This window comes from Macaca nemestrina, unplaced genomic scaffold (assembly GCF_043159975.1).
Source record: "Macaca nemestrina isolate mMacNem1 unplaced genomic scaffold, mMacNem.hap1 Scaffold_62, whole genome shotgun sequence".
Taxonomy (NCBI): Eukaryota; Metazoa; Chordata; class Mammalia; order Primates; family Cercopithecidae; genus Macaca; species Macaca nemestrina.
In genome coordinates this window covers 323884-346885 of record NW_027257786.1, presented here as the reverse complement: position 1 = coordinate 346885, position 23002 = coordinate 323884, and the positions used below count along the sequence as shown (strand labels likewise).

Here is a 23002-nt window from a genome sequence, read left to right as displayed (position 1 = left end):
TAGGGTGTTTCTTTCTGCATAGGTACCTCTTCTCCCTCCTACCCGCAATTGACAAGTGCCCATCCACTCCAGCATTAGAGATGCTACTAATATGTGAATTTTTGGTGGTCCCTCCAGGTGAGCCTTCCCAGACTTTCCCTTTTCCGGGAGCTCAACCTCCTGTTCATGTCTAGCTGTCTATCTACTCTAACAGAGCCCACTATCCTGTGTCTTTCCCAAAAATAGTGAGGGAACAATGAATTGGAAACCATAGCAAATGATATACATGTAGATGAAAACTTTACAACTTACACAAATAATCACTCAAAATCATCCTTACACTAAAAATGCAAGACTATACAATTTCTAGAAGAAACTATAGAAGAAAAGCTATGTGCCTTTGGGTTTGGTAATGAATTTTAACAAATGGCAAAAAAGGTTGATATACCCAGAAGAAATGACAATGTGAATTTCTTAATATTTATAAATATTTAAAGTTTATACTCTGGAAAATACCTTGTGAAGGGAACAAAAAGACATGTCACATATTGAAAGAAAATATTTGCAAAATACAGATCTGAGAAAGACTTTGTATTCAAAATACATACAAAATTCTTAAAACTGAACAATAAGTTAAACAGCCCAATTAAAAATGCACACAGATCTGAACGGACACCTCACCAAAGATGATCTACAGAAGGCAAGTAAACATACCAAAAGATGCTCAACATAGTACATAACTGAAAACCACAATGAGATAGCACAGCTGGTCTATACCTCTTACAACTGCTAAACTCTTTAAAAAATGACAAATTGCTGGAGGAAAAACAAGAACTCTTTTCATTGCTGGTGGGACACTGTGTATAAGACCGAAATATGCCACCCTAAAATATAATGGCAGGAAACCAGAATATGCCACCCAAAAATATGTCCCTTTGGCTTAAGAATTATTCCAAGCTGATTATTTTGAGAAAAAAAAAAAAAGCCAACGAAGGAAGTTCTGAAAACAGAGTAGAAGTTACCCTTGTGTAAGGAAAATTTACATCTATAAAGGAAATCCCCATTTAAAAGCTACCTCTCTCTCTCAGCACCAAGAAGAGAAAGGTAACTAAATCACTAAAGAGTCTTATCAATAAGGTATACATGTTTTTAAAACTTTTCTGTTTTTCTCATTTTAATCTGTTGTTTGTTACAGAGGGTCCTATCTAAGAATTCCAAAAACACAGAAAATTATTTGTCCTCCCCTATTACAAGTTGGGCAGTTTTTTCCAAAGCTAAACAACTCTCACCTTACAATCCAAAAATCACATTCCTAAGTATTTTGACAACTACTTTGATGTTATTTCTAAATAAAAGCTACCATGCAGTTATTTACAGAAGCTCTATTCATAATGACCAAACAAAAAAAAGAATCAGAAAATCTTATAGTAGATGACTGTGTGGGAATCCACTCAGACATCAAGAGTTCTTATAAAGATTATTTAAACGAAAACATTTGAGATACTGAAGATAAAGGAAGAAATCTTACCAGAACTTACTTTATCCAATTAAAGCAGAGCTCCCAGAAAAATACAGCTGCCATTAACTCCATCCAAGGAGTTTCTTGCAAATTCAGCTGCCATGAAGACAGTGTACTCTTTCCCATTAGCATTGGTAAATGAAAATGAAATCCTAAGCTCTCAACTGACTGAACAGACCAACTCTTGGCTGACGGAACCCCAGAGTAACTTTCAAAACTGAGTTCTCAGCTTGTCCAGGATGGGATGATGGGGGTCAGATACACCGCGTTATTCCCCCTCGTTTGCTAACCATGATGAGGCTTTCTTCCCTAAGGATTAAACAGAAACCAGCCCTTTCAAAGGTGCCACCACTGATATCAACCTCTCCTTTCCTGCCTAATAAGAGACCACCCATGATGGAGAGGTTCTGGCCTGTGTACAGAGGATGCACAGAGCAAGTTTTCATGTCCTCTGCTTCACCTTTTAATGTCAGAGGGCTGAAAACTCTACCCTGGGATCATGCTAACACTGCCATCTTTTGTACATGGGACCCATGAAGAAGCAAGAAACTCAATTGCACAAGCATGCATTTCTCCTTTCATAAATATTCATGACTCCTCCTAGAGTTTATTAAATATATGTTTTTGCCAATTCCACTCAGCATAAATTACTATTTCCTTTACATCTCCCTTGAAGCATCTGTTTCTGGCTTCTGGCTGGAGGCTATGCTTCCCAGTCTGTGAGAAGGACAATCCTGCAGGCTGCAACTCTTTATAGGAAATAAATCTCTCATTGGGTGTGGTGGCTCATGCCTGTGATCCCAGCACTTTGGGAGGCCAAGGCAGGTGGATCACCTGAGGTCAGGCATTTGAGACCAGCCTGGCCAACATGATGAAACCCTGTCTCTACTAAAAATACAAAAAATTAGTCAGGCTTGGTGGTGGGCATCTGTAATCCCAGCTAATTGGGAGGCTGAGGCAGGAGAATCGCTTGAACCCAGAAGGTGGAGGTTGCAGTGAGCCGAGATCGCACCATTGCACTCCAGCCTCGGTAACAAGAGTGAAACTCTAAAAACAAACAAACAAACAAACAAAAAAAACCATAAAAATAAGAAATGTCTCCTTTCCAAATTTATGAAATTGTCATTTTGTTAATCATTTTGGATGCTGAAGAACTTGTAATCCAATGAGTAGAAATGTTGGTAGCCCATTTATGGCTGTCAACCTGCCAATTCTGAGGAGTTTGTATGATCCTTAATCTGAAAGAATCTCATCCCATTAGGATTCTTGTCTCCTTTTCTGTTGCCTTTGCCCACTGGCTCTGCCAACAGGGGTCTTTCTTTCTCCTTGGCTATCTTTGGATAGGGGGGCTCCATCTTCTGTACCACCTTAAGGAATGCCTTTTGCATGCATGGCTAAGTCATTGAAAAGCCTACAGTTTCAGTAACATTTTGAGTGAGTACTCTGTGAAGCTGGGTTGGAATCTCAGGCGTCTCTGTCTGGAAGGTAACTCTTGGGATACAAGTTTCTTATCCTAGCTTTGGTTTTGAGGCCTCTGTGTTCTCCTCTTGGGTTGGAAGTTAATCCTGGCTTTTTGTTTCATGGTGTCTCTGTGATCTTGATCTTGCTCTTTTCATGGGAACTTCTCAGTTGACTAAATTCTCCCTTCTCAAACCTCTGCTGACTATGTGTTCCACCAATATGGAGCTAATTCTACTTCCTTTCCTGTTTGCATGACTTTACTAAGAATAAGAATTATTTAGAACTTTAATGGCTCCTTTGAGAAAATTTTTATCTTCCAAACTGCCTCCTTTTAGATCTTTCCCTTCCCATTTGAGTCTCTCAACTCCCTACAATCACTGAAACTTTAGGCACCCTGCTCCATGCCTTGGAGGCTCTCAACATGCTCAAGAATCTGCAAAAGCAAACACCTGGGGCTGAAAAATAAAACAGAAAAAAAAATTATTTCTCAGCCTCTGTAAGATTGTATGTCAAAACAAAAGAAAATCTTACATATCTCCAAAATTATTAGCGAGAAAAAAGCTTTAGCCTTCATATGAAGAAGGTAAAAACTTGTTCCATTTTCCAGAAACACAGTTATAATACAAATAAAAAATGGGGCAAAGACAAAAACCAAGTCTTCTGTATAAACTAGTAAATTTTGTATTATTGTAATCACATTAGTCAGGGTTCTCCCGAAAGGCAGAATCAGTGTGATATATGTAGATAGATAGATGAGAGAAGACTCATTAGGGGAATTGGTTCACATAATTATGGAGGCTGAGAAGTTCCACGATAGCCTATCGCCAAGTTGGAGAACTAGGAAAGCGTAGCATGGCTCAGTCCAGGTCAAAAGGACTCAGAATGAGGGAAGCCAATGGTGTAACTCTCATTCTGAGGCCAAAGGCCTGAGACCCTAAAGTTCTGATGTCAAGGGCAGGAGAAGAAGGATGTTTCCATTTCAGAAGGAGATAATTCCCCTTTCCTCTTCCTTTTCGTTCTATCTGTGTTCTCAACCACTTGGATGGTGCCTGTATTCATCCATTTATACACTGCTATGAAGAAATACCCGAGTCTGAGCAATTTATAAAGAACAAAGAGGTTTAATGCGCTGACAGTTCCACATGGCTGGAGGGGCCTCACAACCATGGTGGAAGGGGAAGCAAAGACGTCCTTCTTCACATGGCAGCAACAAGGAGAAGTGCTGAGCCAAATGGGAAAAGCTCCTTATAAAAACATCAGATCATGAGAACTCACTCACTATCATGAGAACAGCATGGCAGTAACCACCACCATGATTCAATCACCTCCAACTGGGTCCCTCCCACGACATGTAGGAATTATAAGAACTACAATTCAAGATGAGATCTGAGTGGGGACACAGCAAAACCATATCTGTGCCCATCTACATTGGGTCAGGGTTATCTCAGTGTCTTCCAGAAATACCCTCACACATATGCCCAGAAATTGTGTTTTACCAGCTGTGTGTCTCTTAATCCAATCAAGTAGATGTCTAAAATTAACCATCAGAATATTTATGCCTGATTCATGGCTGAAATTTCAGGATGAAAGCTATGAAATCTCTATTTGTGTTTGTATGTCTATTAATGTGTGTTATGTATATGTGATATTTTCTTAACTCAGGTTAGCGTTGCAAAATTCATTTATAAAATTCTTTAAAAGTGTTCTATTCTAACTTGGCTTGGAAAAACATAAGCATTTATAAATAAATATTCACCAAACTCCTAGAAATATAGGAACTGGTCAAATGTTTTTTAAGTTAACACGATTTGGATAAAACTTAGTTAAATAAGGTTAATATAATATTTTTGGTGTAATAAAACAACTATGTCTTCAAAGTTACCACTATCGAATATAAAACAAACATAAATTCCTATTCTGCTTGAGTTCTACTCAAATAAGCTAATATTATACTTACTAGAAACGTAAAATCTTAAAGCTTTTAAATTTGATTCTAATTAAGTTGTCATTCTTATGAAAAACATTATTTCTTTTTTATGGTGAAAAGATATACATATATTTAGAGTTAGTCAGTTGGACTCGGTTTAGATGATCCCAATTTTGTTGCAACATCCAAAGCATCATAATCAGGAGCGAGTCGAACATATGCCTTCTTCTCTTTATCAGGTCGAATCAGGATGTTGACTGTGGCCACATCCATGTCCCAGAGCTTCTTCACAGACTGTTTAATCTGGTGCTTGCTGGCTTTAACATCCACAATGAACACAAGTACGTTGTTTTCTTCTATCTTCTTCATGGCCGACTCAGTGGTCAGTGGAAACTTGATGATAGCATAGTGGTCAAGCTTGTTTCTCCTGGGGGTGATCTTCCGAGGATATGTGGGCTGCCTCCGGAGTCGCAGTGTCTTGGGCCACCTCAAGGTGAATGACATGTGGATCTTCTTTTCTGTATGTTGCTGTGGACACCTTTCAACACTGCCTTCTTGGCCTTTAAAGCTTTGGCTTTGGCTTTGGCTTTAGGAGGGGCAGGAACTTCCTTCTTCACTTTCGGTGCCATCTTGTGAAAAGCGAAAAACATTATTTCAAAAATAATTTGTTTATTGTAAATCTGCTTAATAGTAGTTTCCAAAATACTTTTGGTAATTTTTAACCTTAAAGTTAAGCTAAGTAAAAGATTTGCATTAAATATCTAGACCATTTATAAATAAGATACAATACTAAAACATTACTTACTGAACATAAATAATTCAAGTTTATATAATTTTTGCTTCTTATTTTTACAGAGAGACTAAAGATATTTTGGACCATTAATAAACATGTTTTTGTCTACCACAATGAGAAATTGTACGATGAGGAAACTATTCATGTAGATGTTGGGAGATGGTATATGTAGATGTTGTAGATGTTGGGAGATGTAGATGTTGGGAGATGGTATACTCATACATTTTCTAACCTACTATGGAATGCTAATATATGACAGTTTATAACTGTTTACTTGTTAGTTTTCTCTGGAAAATAAAAGATTACTAAGTATTAAAATTATAATCAATATGTGTAAATAAAACTACTAGAAGCAATAGAATAACTAGAAACAACTCTATGCAAAGCATGCAAGAAAAGTAGGGCATGATTCACAAGTAAAGTAGGATGTATTTTTTATAAGGAAAACCTTACAAAAAATACAAATAAAAAGAGATATCTAACCTTCCCTGTGTTATATTTGTATCAGTAAAATGTTGTTTTCAGAAATTATATAAAATTCCTGGAAATTTGTCAATGTCCTCCTTATCCATGCTATGTGCCAGTATAGAGTTATGAGTCATAATTCCAATTATTATTTTAAATGTTGTGCCGGGTGCAGTGGCTTATGCCTGTAATCCCAGCACTTTGGGAGGCCGAGGTGGGTGGATCACAAGGTCAGGAGATCAAGACCATCCTCGCTAACACGGTGAAACCCCATCTCTACTAAAAATACAAAAAATTAGCTGGGCGTGGTGGCAGACACCTGTAGTCACAGCTACTCGGGAGGCTGAGGGAGGAGAATGGCGTGAACCTGGGAGGCGGAGCTTGCAGTGTGCTGAGATCACGCCATTGTACTCAAGCCTGGGTGACAGAGCGAGACTCTGTTTCTAAATAAATAAATAAATAAATGTTGTATGCCACAGAAAAAATCAAATATCCTTGTCAACTGTGGTATAATCACAGACATTTCATATTCTTTGTCATTTAGATATTATTTCTCCCTGATGCTTTCCTGAAAGCTCCTGCGATCAGCTACAGGTCAGAATGTTCATCTCCAATACAGGACTCCCTCTGAGACTCATGGAAAAGAGTATGACAGGTACTCTGGTTAAAGACTTCTGATGATATTGCTTAAATAACTTTAAGACCATACACTTGACTCAGTGAAGATCTCCAGAAGCCTGGTGGAGAAATTGATGGGGTCATGAGACTGCTAACCCAAGATCCAGCAAGACTGGAATTGATTACGTGGCACTGAATGAACTGATGAAAATTGATTATAATTTTATAGCTTTTTAGAGCATTGCTGGTTCTTTAATATTCTAGTTTCTGAATTTAAGAAATCTCTTTCTCTTAATTTAACTGTAACTTACAACAATTTGGTAGATTATACTTTTGTAAACAGAAATGAAGCGTTTACATTTTTTTCCCTGCCTAATCTCTCCAGAATTTTGAAATTCTTACTGAATACTCTTTTTTTCATGATGATATAGTTATTAGCAAAAGTCCAGTAAGAATCTGTTCACCCTATAACAGGACATAATTGGAAAATTTGGTTATATTATCAAGATTTTTACTGGAACATCATATTTTAGAAGTGTACCTAAGATCAGTTACGACCAGCAATTTTAAGGAAATAAGGTTGACTATTATGGAGACAATGCTTACAAAACACTGTGAGAAATGGGAAAGTTCTTCTTCAAAGATTGTAAAAAGTCACAATTTCTTACTATAAGATTGCTATCCACTGTGTGTGTGTGTGTGTGTGTGTGTGTGTGTGTGTGTGTGTTCCAAATCAGTTGTCCTAGCTTGCTCCGGCATGCCTGGACAGAACTAGACAAGCCCCAGCCCATAGTGTATGCCATTCCTTATTTGGAGATGCTTCCTTAACTATCCCTGGCAACTTCCTTTTCTTTCTTTGTTCTATTCCCCTTACCTAATTGAGAAAGTGTTAAACTAATAGCCAATTGGGTAAAGTGTAAAATGTGAGGTCCTATTCCAGCCAATGGTAACTGGACACAGCAGTAGGGTAGACACATCAGGTTATAAGTAACTCTGTCTCCTTTGTTCGGTGTGCTCTTGTGGCTGGACAGCTATTGAGTAGCACCCTTTCTGCAGAAAGTAAAGCTCGCCTTGCTAAGAGATTATTTGTTCCCATGTTAATTCTTTTTTTTTTTTTTTTTTTTTTAGAACACCAAAAACTTCATTCCCAACAGCACTCTGAGAAAAGTCAGCCTGATACTTACATTACAGGGATCACAGCGTTACAGGTTAGTAAAGAAGGTCATTTCCTGGTAGGCCCAGGAATTTAGGGATATTTGGGGGGACTCAAGAAGAGAGGAATTCACACAAAGCTATAAGGACTGCAGCTGAAATTTGATAGTATGTTCTTAGCTTGGCTTTTAGCCTGAATGAGGCCTTTAAAAGTCAAATCTGAGATTCTGTATGAAAACTTCCAGCAAAGAAACTTTAAAGCACCTATGTGCTCATCTCCTGTTCTTGCTGCACTTACGTAAATAATCAAGCAAAATCTAACAAAACTATACTTGAATTTAAAACAAGAATAGTCTTACTTTGATTATGGTCAAAAATGATGGTTACTACAGAGAATAATTTTATGTTTCAATGGAAAACTATAACTTGGCCGGGCATGGTGGCACATGCCTATAATTCCAGCACTTTGGGAGGCCAGGAGTTCTAGATCAGCCGAGGCAACATGTTGGAAACCCCGTCTCTACCAAAAATATAAAAATTAGATGGGCACGATGATATGTGCCTGTAGTCCCAGCTAATCAGGAGGCTGAGGAGGGAGGATCACTTGCACCAAGGAGGTAGAGGTTACAGTGAGCCGAGATTGTTGCACCTTTGCACTCCAGCCTGGGTGACAGAGCCAGACCCTGTCTTGAAAAAATTTTTTTTTTTTTTTTAAGGAAAGCTATAGTTATTGTGGGTTATCAGATTCTAGTCTTGTTTCTTGTTTTGGGGCTATTTTTACCTCTTTGTAAACTGGATCCTGCCATCTGATGAATTTTGTCCCACAATGATACTTGTGGAATAAGAAGCCAAGTATTGTCTCTCCTACTAATATATCTATTGTCAGTTAATTTGAAGGTCTCCAACCCTGGAACAAAGTTAGAAGAGGTAGGTTTTGCTCCCCAAAATGCATAACCAAACTGTGGTACATTCATGCAATGGAATACTATTTAGCCATAGAAAGGAACAAGCTATCAACTCACACAAAGACATGAGTGAATCTTGTATGCACATTGCTAAGTGGAAGAAGACAGTCTGAGGAGAATACACACAGTGTGACCTCATTTAATGAGACACTGCAGAAAGCAAACTACACAGATGGGAAACCATTGGCTCCATGGGGTGGGGGTTTCAAGCATTTCATATGATACTTTAATAGTGGGATACCTACCACAATGCACTGGTCAAAATACGCAGAATTTTACAACCAAATGGGTAAATCAAACTCTATTCAAATTAAACAAAATTACTCAGGATGTGGAGTATCCCAGGACAGAATACATCATGTGAAAAATAATTTAACTATGCTACAAATTACTGTGGTTTGGATGTGGTTTGTCCCTGCAAAAACTCGTGTTGAAATTTGACCCCCAATGTGGTGGTGTGGGGCAGTGGGGCCTAGTGGAAGGTGTTTGGGTCATGGGGACGGATCCCTCATGAATAGATTAATGTTCTCCATGGGGATGAGTGAGTTCTGCTCCCACAGGAATGGATTAATTCCTGCAGGAGTAGGTAGTTAACAAGAGTCTGGGTTCCTTGGCTTCCCTCTTGCTTTCGTTCTTGCTATGTGATCTCTGGTGCACCCCTTGCTCCCCTTCCACTTTCCACCATGAGGTGAAAAAGACTGAGACTCCACCAGATGCAACTGCCCAATCTCAGACATTCCAGCCACCAGTATTGTGAGCCAAAAGGACCTTTTTTATTTATAAATTACCCAGCCTCAGGTATTCTGTTACAGAAGCACAAAACAGACTAAGACACAAATGTAGGAAAAAACTCACTGAAGGTGTAGGGAAAATGGTGTTGACGTAAGTCACTTTGAAAATTAATAGAATCCGTATGCTGAAGGCAAACAAACTATACTTCATCACTGGATTCTATTTTATAAAATTCTTTCCAACAGAAGCAATTGTGAACAATTGTAAAACCACAGTATCTGTATCTGGAATAAAACAATGACTTACATAAGTCGCAGATGGTAGTAACCAGGTTTCTCACTGTTGAAGTGGGAGGTTACAAATTAGCAAGGGGAGAAGGCTAGAATGATTCATGTGCTATTGAACGTAAACTTATGTTTAGTTTAATATAGATACACACAGTTCTACATAGAAAACTTTATAATTAGGTGTGTATAGGTAGGTTACACACACACATATACTTCCTAGCATTGCTAATGAGGAACAAGTGCTCATTCAACAATGTGCTCATTCGGCAGCCAGATGTAAGTTTTCCTACCATTCTGAAAGGAATGAGGCTCTTTGAAGAAATGTCTGATACTAGAACTGGGACAGTAAATATAGGAGTCGGGATAATCTTGAAGTATCAGAAAGTAAGTACTAAAAAAAATTAAAATATATCAAAGAAAAATAATAGCCAATAAAAACAGCTACTGATGGCCAACACAGGAATGAATTGTAGTGTTGAATAATAATTAAAGCTGAAAGTAATTATCTAGGTGTCTGTATTTGTATACACAGGTGAATAAGAAAACAGAGTTGCATAGAAATCTCCTTTGCAAAAGAATTCCAAGTAATTGATGTAGACACTCAGCCATCAATAATGTGGAGCCAACTCCTCACTCCGTAAGTGTGGGCTCTGCACAGTGACTTGCTCCAAAAGAACACATGCAGTATGGGCAAGGAGGAAAAATAACTTCACAGTGGAGAAACCTGACAAACAGTAGCTCTTCCAAATGATTCAAGTGAACATAAAAGGTGACAGTTCACCTTGAGAACATGCAGTGACAATGGGGGACATTCTACAAAATTCCTGACCAATCCTCCTCAGTACTATCAAGGTCATCATGACATGGAAAGCCTGACACACTGTCACAGCCAGGAAGAGCCCACAGGGAAGTGATGACCACATGTCATGCGTGATCCTGGATGGGATCCTGGGTCAGAGTAAGACAGAACCAAGGGCATCCAAATGAAATATGAACTTTAGTTAATAATAGTCTATCAGTATGGGTTCATTAACTATGACAAATTATGTAAGATATTAATAAGCCATGTGAGACACACTGATAGAATATGTTAATAAGAGATGAAACTAGGTTGCAGCTACATGGGAAATCTCTGCATTTTTGGGGGGGCAATTTCTGAGTAAGTAAAAAAAAGATGTAAAATAAAACTTTATTGAAAACAGTTATAATTTTTGAATACTTCTTTGTTTAATTATTTATACCACGAATGACTAGTAATTGACACTGTTAACTAGTCCTGTTTTTTTAAATAAGAGCATTTATGACACAAAAAATTAAACAGTACAGATTGATATATAAATCAAATGCTCTTTACATGTTTTCTGTTAGAGTAGTCACACATATGTGTAAACTTAATTATCATACTTTTTTCTTGTGCTGTAGTTGTGTCCTGGTTCATTCTCTAAAATGCTGTTCGCCTTAGACCGGGAAAAAAAACCTTACAGACTCTGTTTCAATTCATGGCTAAATATTTTCAAAACAGTGACTTTGTAAAAATATGTTCCAATGGAAAATTGATTCATTGTGATGGGATCACTTATTCCAAAGACTTCCTGTCTTCATTTCGTGTCCATGGCTACCTTTTAGCCATAATACAAAAGAATTGCCCATGTGTTTCTTGTTGTTCTGAAGGGTTATAGATATACAGGGGTTGGTTATATTCATGTTTATTTACATATATGTTTAAAATTGTCCATATAAGGGTTTTAAAGATTCCATTGGAAGCCTTATGCTTTAAAATGTACTCAGAATTTGTTTTAACCAGGGATGTTAAGACCTGCAGACATGGAAGTGACTGTCCCATTCAAACTCATAGATCCCTAGAAATAGGAGGCACAGGGACGCCCCAGGCAGAGGCAGGAGAGGGGAAGGCACGGGCAGGATCCTCTGCTGTAGTCTCTGTGGGACAGCAAGGGCAGGTAGGGCAGGCAGGCTTAGGCTGCCCAGCGTTAATAGCTTCAGCAGGCTCTGGGGCATAGGGGCCATTTCTAGTTGTCTAGTACCTCACCCTGTGGTGATTAAGGAAGGGCGGTATTGTCTCCTACAGTATCAGAGCTAGATAAAGTAGGTGGTTAGGAGTATGGGTTCTGAATTGGTAGTTTAATTGGCTGGTCCTGGGAAAGACAATCTTTTCCCAGTATACACTAGATGCTAGAGCGTCAAGAAAACAGAAAATAAGAAAATATAAGTAATGCATTCTGTGTGTACAGATGGAGTCTTCTTTTGCTTCCCCAAAGGAAGAGTCCACAGGAGCCTGGCACTCCTGGACCTGAGGAAACCCTGAAAATGTTGGTATCTGCAGATCCTCTCCAAAAAGAGGTCGCCAATCTCCTAAGACTACAAGCTGATCCCAGCATTCTGGGAGCCAAGAGGGAGAAAGAATCCGCTGATCTCCCTGCTCAGTAAATTGGCTTTCACTAAATACTGTCTTTGCATAAGCAGCATTATCCAGTGTCCTGGAGCTTAGAAAAGTTCTGTTTCAGTATCTGAAGAAAATAAATTGTTTCTTTTTCTGATGTCAGGGAGGAGCATTTGACTGCCAGTGTGGACTGAAGGGTCTTGGGATCAGTCTTCCCAATGTGCTTTGAACCGACCCTCTGTGTCTGCCTCACCATCTCCTCAGCTTACCTAGATACTTGGGAACCCTAACACAAGCCCTTCTAGGAGTCTGTGGTGTGGCTTAGCTGCCTCTGTAGGAATCTCTTGGGGTTAAACATTTTCCACTCTGCTAAGTCAGTGCCATCTGTTCTTTGGCTTCATCTTCAGAAGACCCTGAGCCCTTCCCCACCCTCCTTGCCCCACCCTCCACACCAACTGCGTGGCGCCCTTGAGGCCATAGGGTTGCTACCATAGGATTTTTGTATTGAGTGCTCTCATTCCAAGCAACTGTGAGAGATTTCTATGGCAGGGCCTCCGGGTTCCTGTCAAATTAAATTGTAGTTGAGTGGTGGGTGCTATTTAAGAAGCATCCCCCTTTCTCCTTCCTAACAGAGCCCTGAATTATTCAGTCACGTGGTTTGAAACGTGGGGTGGGTCCCGGTTGACTTAACCAGCACTGTCTCACCCTGTGTCACAGTTACTGGTTCCAAAGTGAGTGTATAACTGAGGCTCATGCCAGGTGCCACACAGCACTCCCTTGGTCCCCCTAATGGACTTTGGGATGGGCGGGGTCTGAGTTGTTCCAATTAGAGTCAAATACAAGTTGCGCTAGGTTGTTAGGAACAAGAGTGTGCTTGTTCATGCTCCCTCTTTGGTGAAGAATGCAACCTCAGAAATTGTTCCTGGAGATTTTGCCACATGCAGAATTATTCTGGCTTCACTGAAGGCAGAGCAGAAAATTGGGAAGAGACTGAGTCCTGGTAGCATACATGAGCTTCTGTGCTCAGATTCACCCTGAAGCCTGGCCTCCTTCTGAACTACCCACCTGAGTCAATAAATTCCCTTGTATTTAAAGTAAAATTGAGCTGGATTTTTAGTTACTTGCACCTGCAGGTGTTCTGTGAAGCTGGTACTGTGAGTTTGCATCTGAGAATATTTACAGTGTTTCTCTCATGGTTGAGTCAATCATTTCAAGGATGCTCTGAGGGTAAAAAGAACGATCAATTGTGAAGCAGTGAATTGTGCTGCCAGGCACAATTCATTGGACAATAGAAAGCCTCATCTCCTGGGCAGTAGAAAGTTTCATTGTACATAAATTACATATCTTGTTTCTGTCTCAACCTCTTATTTTTTCATATGCAAAGGAGGTAAGGAAATCCAAATAAGTACAGCAGCTAATATGCCTCTCAGACATGATCCAAAACAGAATTGAATTATGTAAGCCTTGTTAAAATTCATCATCATCATTCATATTTCTGAATATTTAAATTAGAAATTCTGAAAAAGTAGTTTGTTTCAGAGGTAGTTTGTATGTAGGTAGGTATTTTTTCAAGATCAAAAGTTTATTTTTTATTATCTCATTGAGTTTAATTTACATATAACAAAATTTAGTAATTTTAAGTGTACAAATCAATGCATTTTGACAAATATACATATAGTCATGTACACAACAGTACCATTAAAATACATTTCATTACCCCCAAAATTCTCTTGCATGCTGCTGTAGTCAGTGACCCCTGCCCCACACCACAGCTTCCGGCAGTTGCTTTCTTTCACTCTAGTTTTGTTTGTCTTAGAATATGATACAGGCCACATGCAATGACTCAGGTCTGTAATCCTAGCACTAGATTGAGAAGTGGGGATCACTTGAGCCCAGGAACTTGAGACCAGCCTGGGCAACATGGCAAAACCCCATCTCTTAAAACACACACACACACACACACACACACACACACACACACACACACACACAAATTAGCCAGGTGTGGTGGCACACCCCTTTGGTCCCAACCCCTTTGGTCCCAGATACTCAGGAGGCTGAATAATCACCTGAGCCTGGGAAGTCAAGGCTGCAGTGATCTGTGATCATATCACTGCACTCCAGCCTTGGTGACAGAGTGAGATGTTATCTCAAAAAAGAAGTATTTGATATAAATGGAATCATATAGAATATTCTCTTATACCTAGTTTCTTTCAGGTATTCTAATGCCTTTGAGATACGTCCATGTGATTTCCAGTGTATATGTCATTCTTATGTTGGGCAGTAACCGTTGTAGGAATATATTACAGCTTATCTACTCTTCAGTGATAGACTATTTTAAAAATATTTGGCTATTAAGAAGAAAGTTGTTATGAATACTTATATTCAGACCTTTGTGTCAACAGATTTTCACTTCTCTTGGTTGAAAACTTAGGAGGAATTATTATTTTTTTAGGTTATGGATTTTTAAATGATTGTCAGTTGCCAGTTACTTTAAAAAAAAATGTAAGTTCTTAAATTTTAAAGTTTAGGATGCCTGACTACCCTGACAAAAACAAGCAATGGGGAAAGGATTTCCTATTTAATAAATGGTGTTGGGAAAACTGGCTAGCCATATGCAGAAAACTGAAACTAGACCCCTTCCTTACACCTTATACAAAAATTAACTCAAGATGGATTAAAGACTTAAACATAAGACCTAAAACCATAAAAACCCTAGAAGAAAACCTAGGCAATATCATTCAGGACATAGGCATGGCCAAAGACTTCATGACTAAAACGCCAAAAGCAACGACAACAAAAGCCAAAATTTACAAATGGGATCTAATTAAACGAAAGAGCTTGTGCACAGCAAAAGAAACTCTCATCAGAGTGAACAGGCAACCTACAGAATGGGAGAAAATGTTTGCAATCTATCCATCAGACAAAGGGCTAATATCCACAATCTACAAGGAACTTACACAAATTTACAAGGAGAAAAAAAACCCATCAAGAAGTGGGTGAAGGATATGAACAGACACTTCTCAAAAGAAGACATTTATGTGGCCAAGAAACATATGAACAAAGGCTCATCATTACTGGTCATTAGAGAAATGCAAATCAAAACCACCATGAGATACCAACTCATGTTAGTTAGAATGGCGATCGTTAAAAAGTCAGGAAACAACAGATGCTGGAGAGGATGTGGAGAAATAGGAACACTTTTACACTGTTGGTGAGACTGTAAATTAGTTCAACCATTGTGGAAGACAGTGTGGCAATTCCTCAAGGATCTAGAACCAGAAATACCATTTGCTCCAGCAATCCCATTACTGGGTATATACCCAAAGGGTTATAAATCATTCTACTATAAAGACACATGCACACGTATGTTTACTGCAGCACTATTCACAATAGCAAAGACTGGGAACCAACCCAAATGCCCATCAATGATAGACTGAATAAAGAAAATGTGGCACATATACATCATGGAATACTATGCAGTCATAAAAAAGGATGAGTTCATGTCCTTTGCAGGGACATGATGAAGCTGGAAACCATCATTCTTGGCAAACTAACACAGGAACAGAAAAGCAAACACCGCATGTTCTCACTCATAAGTGGGAGTTGAACAATGAGAACACATGGACACAGGGAGGGGAACATCACACACGGGGGCCTGTTGCAGGGTCGGGGCCTAGGGGAAGGATGGCATTAGAAGAAATACCTAACATAGATGAAAGGTTGACATGTGTAGCAAACCACCATGGCACGTGTATACCTGTGTAACAAACCTGCACGTTCTGCTCATGTATCCCAGAACTTAAAGTATAAAAAAAAAATAAAAGTCACAGGATGTTTATGATAGTATCTATTACACTGATGTTGACATCACACATGGCTGACTATTTGGAGACTCCAAGTGAAATTTCTTGCAGTTCTCAGTGCCAGGAAAATATGTATTTCTGGATAAAAACTCAAAAATTTTAGAAAAACTTCCAAGTTTCATAGTCTAGAGCTCTAACACTGGAATCTTCCAAATTTAAGGATTAATGATTTACCTAAATCTAAAAATAGTAGGTTGCAGATGTATTTAAACAGTGTGCCTAGGTAGTATGCTTATATATTAAGATTAAAATGGTCTTCTAAAGTTTATTAATTCTAATATAACCTTTATTGTTTCATGTACACATATCTTTCTGGTTCCCAGGATAATTTAAACAATTAATTCTAAGCAACTATTAACTTAGTTCTAGATTGGGATATCTATTTATGCATTTGAAGCTTTAGATATGTATTTCAAATCAGAAATGTGTGCTGGTCATGGAAAGTTGTGACTTAGAGCCTCAGGTAAGTTTTTTTTCATGTGAACATACTGCTTCCAATTGTTATGCCCAGAGCAGACAATTAATAAATACCCTTGGAACTGAATGAGTGATTAACTGCAAATATCACAATACATCTTCTTAGCGGGAATGATAATTAGACATATTTAGTCCTTGCTGTAACCTAAGAAAGGAATTCTTTTCATTAAATGTTTAATGTCTCACCCTGTTCATACAGCCGGAGTTACTGATTCAGTTTGATGTGAATTCAGTCTTATAAAAGACCCATCATTAAAACCTGCACTTATGCTTCCTATAGTATTGGAACTTCCAACTTGTATACAAAGTAGATATCCTTCATATTCTTAAAAACCACAAGAAATCTCCCTTTATTCATAATAAACACAGAATTAGGTATTCTATTAAACTGAACAATAGAACTCACTGGGAGTGACCACATAAACTATATCACGAATTGTCAAAGTGTCTGGAAAAGTCAGTGGGCCATTTCGCTCCACGCTGTGCCGTGAGCCAACCAAGAGGGTTGTCAGTGACTCTGCGTGGGTCACCCAGGGCACGTGGTGCTGAGGCTGTCAAAGAGCAAGACGGGGCTGCATCTAAACTCAGGCCTCTGCTAAGTGTCCGAACTCGGGCAAGATGCTAAAGACTTTAGAGACGTTTCCTTTTCTATGATTGGGGTTATAACACTCACCCTGTCAGGTTCTCGTGTGCGTTGACAAGGCCGGCACGTGACACACCAGGGGCAGAGCTGGACGGGAACCTTCTTCCTCAGACATCAGGGTCCTCATGAGCATCAACAAAATAAAGAGAGCAGGAGAGCAGGAGAGCAGGAGAGTGGGGGAGCGGGGGAGCGGGGGAGCGGGGGAGCGGGGGAGCGGGGGAGCAGGGCATCTCCAGCTGTGTCGGGACTGCAGCAGGGACTCAGCAACAATCAGTCTCTTTTTCTTGTTTCATCCAAATCATATATTTAAAAAATAGGTGGGGTTATCATGGATGTTTATATTGATTCCTGGGATCAGACAAATATACCTTTCCTTGTCATGCTGTTTTCTCTTCCCAGATGGTTTGAAGAGCTTCGTTTTGGACTTGATATTCCTGGAGTGCATTTCTTTTTCTAATTAGTTCAGTCTTGACCCTGAGCCATCACCCCTCCAGAGTAGCAGGATATTCCACTCCACCATTGTTGGGGTGCCACAATTTCACTACTAATCAAAGGCTCCTTGGTTACTGAAAAATGAAAGACGTACCTCTAATAATCAGTCTAGATTGTCACTGCTCACTTCCTCATTTTCCAATTCCACAGGGGCCCCCCAAAGCCCGGAAGGTCTCATTTCAGACGTCTTATAGACCATGGGAACCAGGAAACACTGGGAACCCTAGGGCCAGCACCCACCTCATTTGCACCCTGTCTCTGTTTCCATCACCCTCTAGATATTGCCACAGAGCAGTGTTGGGACCCACTGGAGATCTGACTGCTCCCAGTCTGGGAAACTGCCTTCTCTCCCTCCACTGATATCGTATTTCTACTTTCCACCCCACAGAAATCCTTGAACTAATCACAAAGGGGATTGGTAGTTACCTGGTGTGAAGCAGAGCTGAGCCAAAGGATGAAGCAATATTGCAATGGACTCTGTCATTGATATCACTAGTTCGCAAATCTGTTACCACTATGGTCAAATTTTTATATTCACTTTAAAATTATAACTCATTCTGCTCATTGTATTCAAGGCAACATCTACCCTAAAATATACTCAGGCATTAATTTACGCTCTTCTGTTTACAAATGAGAATTCATAAGCAAATTGAGGTAGCAATAACATTTTTTTAAACTGAAGGCAAAACAGAAGACATATACACATACGTCAGTGAAACAAAACAAAGAGCCCAGAAACAGACTGAAATACAGCCAGCTGATCTCTGACAAAGGAGCAAAGGCAATTCAATGGAGAGAGGAGAGTCTTTTTAACAAATGATGCTGGAACAAATGGACATCCATGTGCAAAAAAAAAAAAAAAAAAAAAAGAATCTATAAACAGACCTTACACCTTTTACAAAAGTTGATGCAAAGTAGATATTAGATCAATATATGAAATGCAAAATTTTCAAACTCCTAGAAGATAACATAAGGAAAAACTCTAGATAACCTCGGATTTGGTAATTCTTTTAGATACAACACCAAAAGCATTATTCACGAAGAAAAATATTGGGAACTTGAACTTTAACATAAAAAAACTTTAGTTTTGTGAAAGATACTGTTAAGAGAATAAAAAGACAAACCAGAGACTGTGAGAAAATATTTGCAAACTATATCTAAGGATTCATATCTGAAATATGCAAAGAACTCTTAAAACTCAATAAGAAAACAAACAACCCAATTAAAAATGGGTAAAAGCTGAACATTTATGCAGATGGAAATTAAGTATATGAAAAGATGCTCTGTATAATGTCTTATTAGGAATTGCCAATTAAGACGACAGTAAGATACCACTACATACCTATTAGAATGGCCAAAATCCACAAGACCAAAAACAGCAAATGCTGGTGAGGATGTGGAGCAAAAGAAACTCGCATTCATTGCTGTAGGCATTATGTGACATTTTGGAAAAGGGAAAATTACATAGATAGCAAAATGATCAGTGGTTGACAGGGGTTGGGGAGAGGAAAGGATGGATGGGCAGAGAGCCTTGGCTGTTTAGGGCAGTGAGACCACTGTGTGCGATTTCACAATGGTGGACCCACGACAGTGTGCAGATGCCCACACCCATTGAATGCAGACCACAAAAAGGTATTAATTACATAAGCCATAAACTTTCATAATGAAATAAATGTTTTTTAAAAGAAGATAGTGTTGTTCAGTTACTGTCTACTTTCTGAAATGGAGATGGTGGAGCGCTTCCATGGTTGTGAGGATAAAAATAGATTAGAGAATGTAATAACTAAAATAGGTGTATAAACATTGTTAAACTATTTTATTCTCATTTTAAAAACATGCCTTAAATATATTTGTTATGCTTTACAATTGAGCAAGTAGTGCAAACACATTAATATAATTCTCCTCTAGCTCCACTGAGAAGCCAGGACTGCAGGGCTTCAGTGCAGGACTGCACAGCTCCACCTGCACCTGCCAAATGCAACAACCTCTTTCAGTGTCATTAAAATATTTCAATAGGAGGATTGAGTTTAGATCCAACCTGTGTTTTCTCCCCTGGAAAACAAAGGTTTTTTTGAAACAAAGAAGGTCTTTACCGTCTTCATCCGAAATGCTGAGGCATCTGCAATGTCTGCTGTAAGTGACACCAGGCTCTCCTCTGAAATCTAGCAATGGGAAAATAGACTGTAGATTCTGCTTTCAGAAAGGTGGGAATCAGAACTAAGTCAAAATGCCATGTCCTCATTCATAAACATCTTATTTTACAAATTCCACAGGTTTAGTTATTTTGGGATTAATATGGGCCTATATTAAAGTGCATTTATTAATTTAGCATGAATTGTTCAAATGCATTCTGGATCCTGAGCTGACATCCAGCAATGCTGAGTGTGTGCCTGTGTGAGTCACCAGCAATGAAGAGCCTCAGGTTATTGTATTTATAAAATGAAGGGGTTTAGGCTTGCTCTGATTTTTTAAAAACCATTTTTAACAGTAAAAACTGTTTTTCTTGCTATATAAAAATGTACAAGAAAAACTCAAACATTACAAATGATAAATTATAATTTTATTAATATAAATATTTTTGTGAGCTCAATTTATATGACTTAGTTATTATAAAAGAAATGAGCAAGGCCAGGCGCGGTGGCTCAAGCCTGTAATCCTAGCACTTTGGGAGGCCAAGACGGGCGGATCACGAGGTCAGGAGATCGAGACCATCCTGGCTAACACGGTGAAACCCCGTCTCTACTAAAAAAATACAAAAAAACCAGCCGGACGAGGTGGCGGGCGCCTGTAGTCCCAGCTACTCGGGAGGCTGAGGTAGGGGAATGGCGTGAACCCGGGAGGTCCAGAAACACCGTTTTTACATTGCCATAGCTAATGTTAACATCTCCTAGAATAAAGGGGGGAGTCACCACCAAGGGTCAGTTCTGGAGTGAGGGCATTATTCTTTTTGCATATAATGCAGTGACTCCACATTGCACCAGTGGCTTGGTCAAAAAAGACAAAATTTCTGGGGAATTAGTGTTGATTATTTTTAGATATCATAATCTTGGCTTTATGGACACCTTATATTAAACAGATCTCACTTGCCAAATACCACAGGATGCAGGCCAACAGACAGGCTCCGAGGGCTCTTGTGAGCTGGAACTGCCATATAAGCAGAACCACAAGAGAGATGGAACACTGCCCATATCCAACACAGCATAGCCATCCTGAAAGCCTCACCCTTTCTTTTAGAAATGTGTTTAGATTTTATACACTTTTGCTAGATTTTGTTATGTAAGATTTATGTATTGAAAGGTCTTAAAGATTTTTAAATGTTGAGTAAAATGTTCACGAGTATAGTTTATATATATAGATGTATATGAAACAAACCTGTCATATAATTTATTTTCTTTAAAAACAAGGCACTGGCTGGGTACAGTGGCTCACGCCTGTAATCCCAGCACTTTGGGAGGCTGGGACGGGCAAATCACGAGGTCAGGAGTTTGAGACCAACCTGGCCAACATGGTGAAACTTGGTCTCTACTAAAAATACAAAAAATTAGCTGGGCATAGTGGCAGGCACCTGTAATTTCAGTTACTTTGGAGGCTAAGGCAGGAGAATCACTTGAACTCGGGAGGTGGAGGTAGCAGTGAGCCAAGATCATGCCACAGCACTTCAGCCTGGGTGACAGAGTGAGACTCCATCTCAAAACAAAAAACAAAAAACAAGACCCTTATACAAATTACCCTTGGAACTTTTATTTAGAATTTAAGGTTATTTGGGGTTTAGTGTCATGTAAACAAAATTCTCCAATTGCTAGGGTCCTCTTGGGGTGCTGCATTCCTGTAAGACATGATCATGCCAGAAAAACAGACCCTTCTCCATCTAGGAACTCAAATGCCAAGGGTGATGCCAGATCAACTTTCATTACTGTGTCATATATTCCTAAATTCAGTGTATCATAGAAAAACAGACATACCCTTAACAGTTTAACCTGACAAGTTCTGAAATACTTCCGTTGCAATAAAAGTTGTGAAAAGGCTATCTTGCTAGAGATCTCTGACTCAGAGAAGAAAGTGAAGGCTGGGCACGGTGGCTCATGCCTGTAATCCCAGCACTTTGGGAGGCGGAGGCAGGTGGATTACTTGATGTCAGGAGTTCGAGAGAAACCTGGGAAACATGGTGAAACCCTGTCGCTACCAAAAATAAAAAAATTAGCTGGGCATGGTGGTGGGTGCCTATAACCCCAGCTACTCAGGAGGCTGAGGCAAGAGAACGGCTTGAACCCTAACCCGAACACGAACCCTAACCCTAAACCTAACCCAAAACAGAACCCGAACCCTAACTCGAATCTTAATCCTAACATGGAACCAAACCCTAACCCTAACCCAACCCCAACCCTAACCCCTAACCCGACCCCGACTCCGAAACTGACCCTGACCCTAACCCCTAACCTCTAACCCTCTAACCCTCACCCTCACCCTCGCCCTCGCCCTAGCCCTAAAACCCTAACCCTAAAATCCTAACCCTAACCCTTGGGTGGAGAGAACCTCTGCGCGCAGGATTCAGAGGGGATTTCGGTTTCCCGTTTTCCACACTGAACCATTCTAAGTAGTCTCTGACCTTCGTTATTCAGGGCTAGAAACAGAAAGTATTTTATTCACTGTGGATGCGGCCCCGAGTTGTCCCAAAGCGAGGCGGTGCCGCCAACGTCTGTGCTGAGCACAACGCAGCTCCGCCCTCGCGGTGCCCCCACGCCAGGGTCTGGGCAGGGTAGAACGCTGTTCTATCTTCACGGTACCCCCGAGGTCTGTGCAGAGGAGAACACAGCTCCGCCCTCGCGATGCTCTCAGTGTCTGGGCTGAGGAGAATTCAGCTCCGCCCTCACAAACGTACAGCACCGGCGCTGGCGCAGAGTCGCACGCCAGGCGCGGGCGCAGGCCGACGCAGGCGCAGAGTCAGAGGCAGGCAAGGCGCAGGCACAGAGTCGCACGCCTGCGCGGTGTGGGGGTGGGGGGAGGGTCGCGGCGCAGGCGCAGAGACGCATGCTGCGAGGGGAGCGGCGGAGACGGGCGAAACATCAGTAATCTGAAAAGCCGGGCTCCGGTGACCTCTGCTTGCAGCCGCGCACTACAGGGCCCCCTTACTCACAGTGCTGTGCCAGTGCGCCCCTTGCTGGCGACTACAGCAACTGCAGGGCCCTCTTTCTTGCAGTGGTGGCCAGCGCCCCCTGCTGGCGCCGGGG

The 23002-nt window shown here is 40.1% G+C and overlaps 1 pseudogene; it reads right to left on the bottom strand.

Moving 5' to 3' along the window:
* Positions 1–3537: 3537 nt before the first annotated feature.
* Positions 3538–22699, bottom strand: LOC139361565 (large ribosomal subunit protein uL23 pseudogene; annotated as a pseudogene).
* Between the last annotated feature and the right edge of the window lie 303 nt (positions 22700–23002).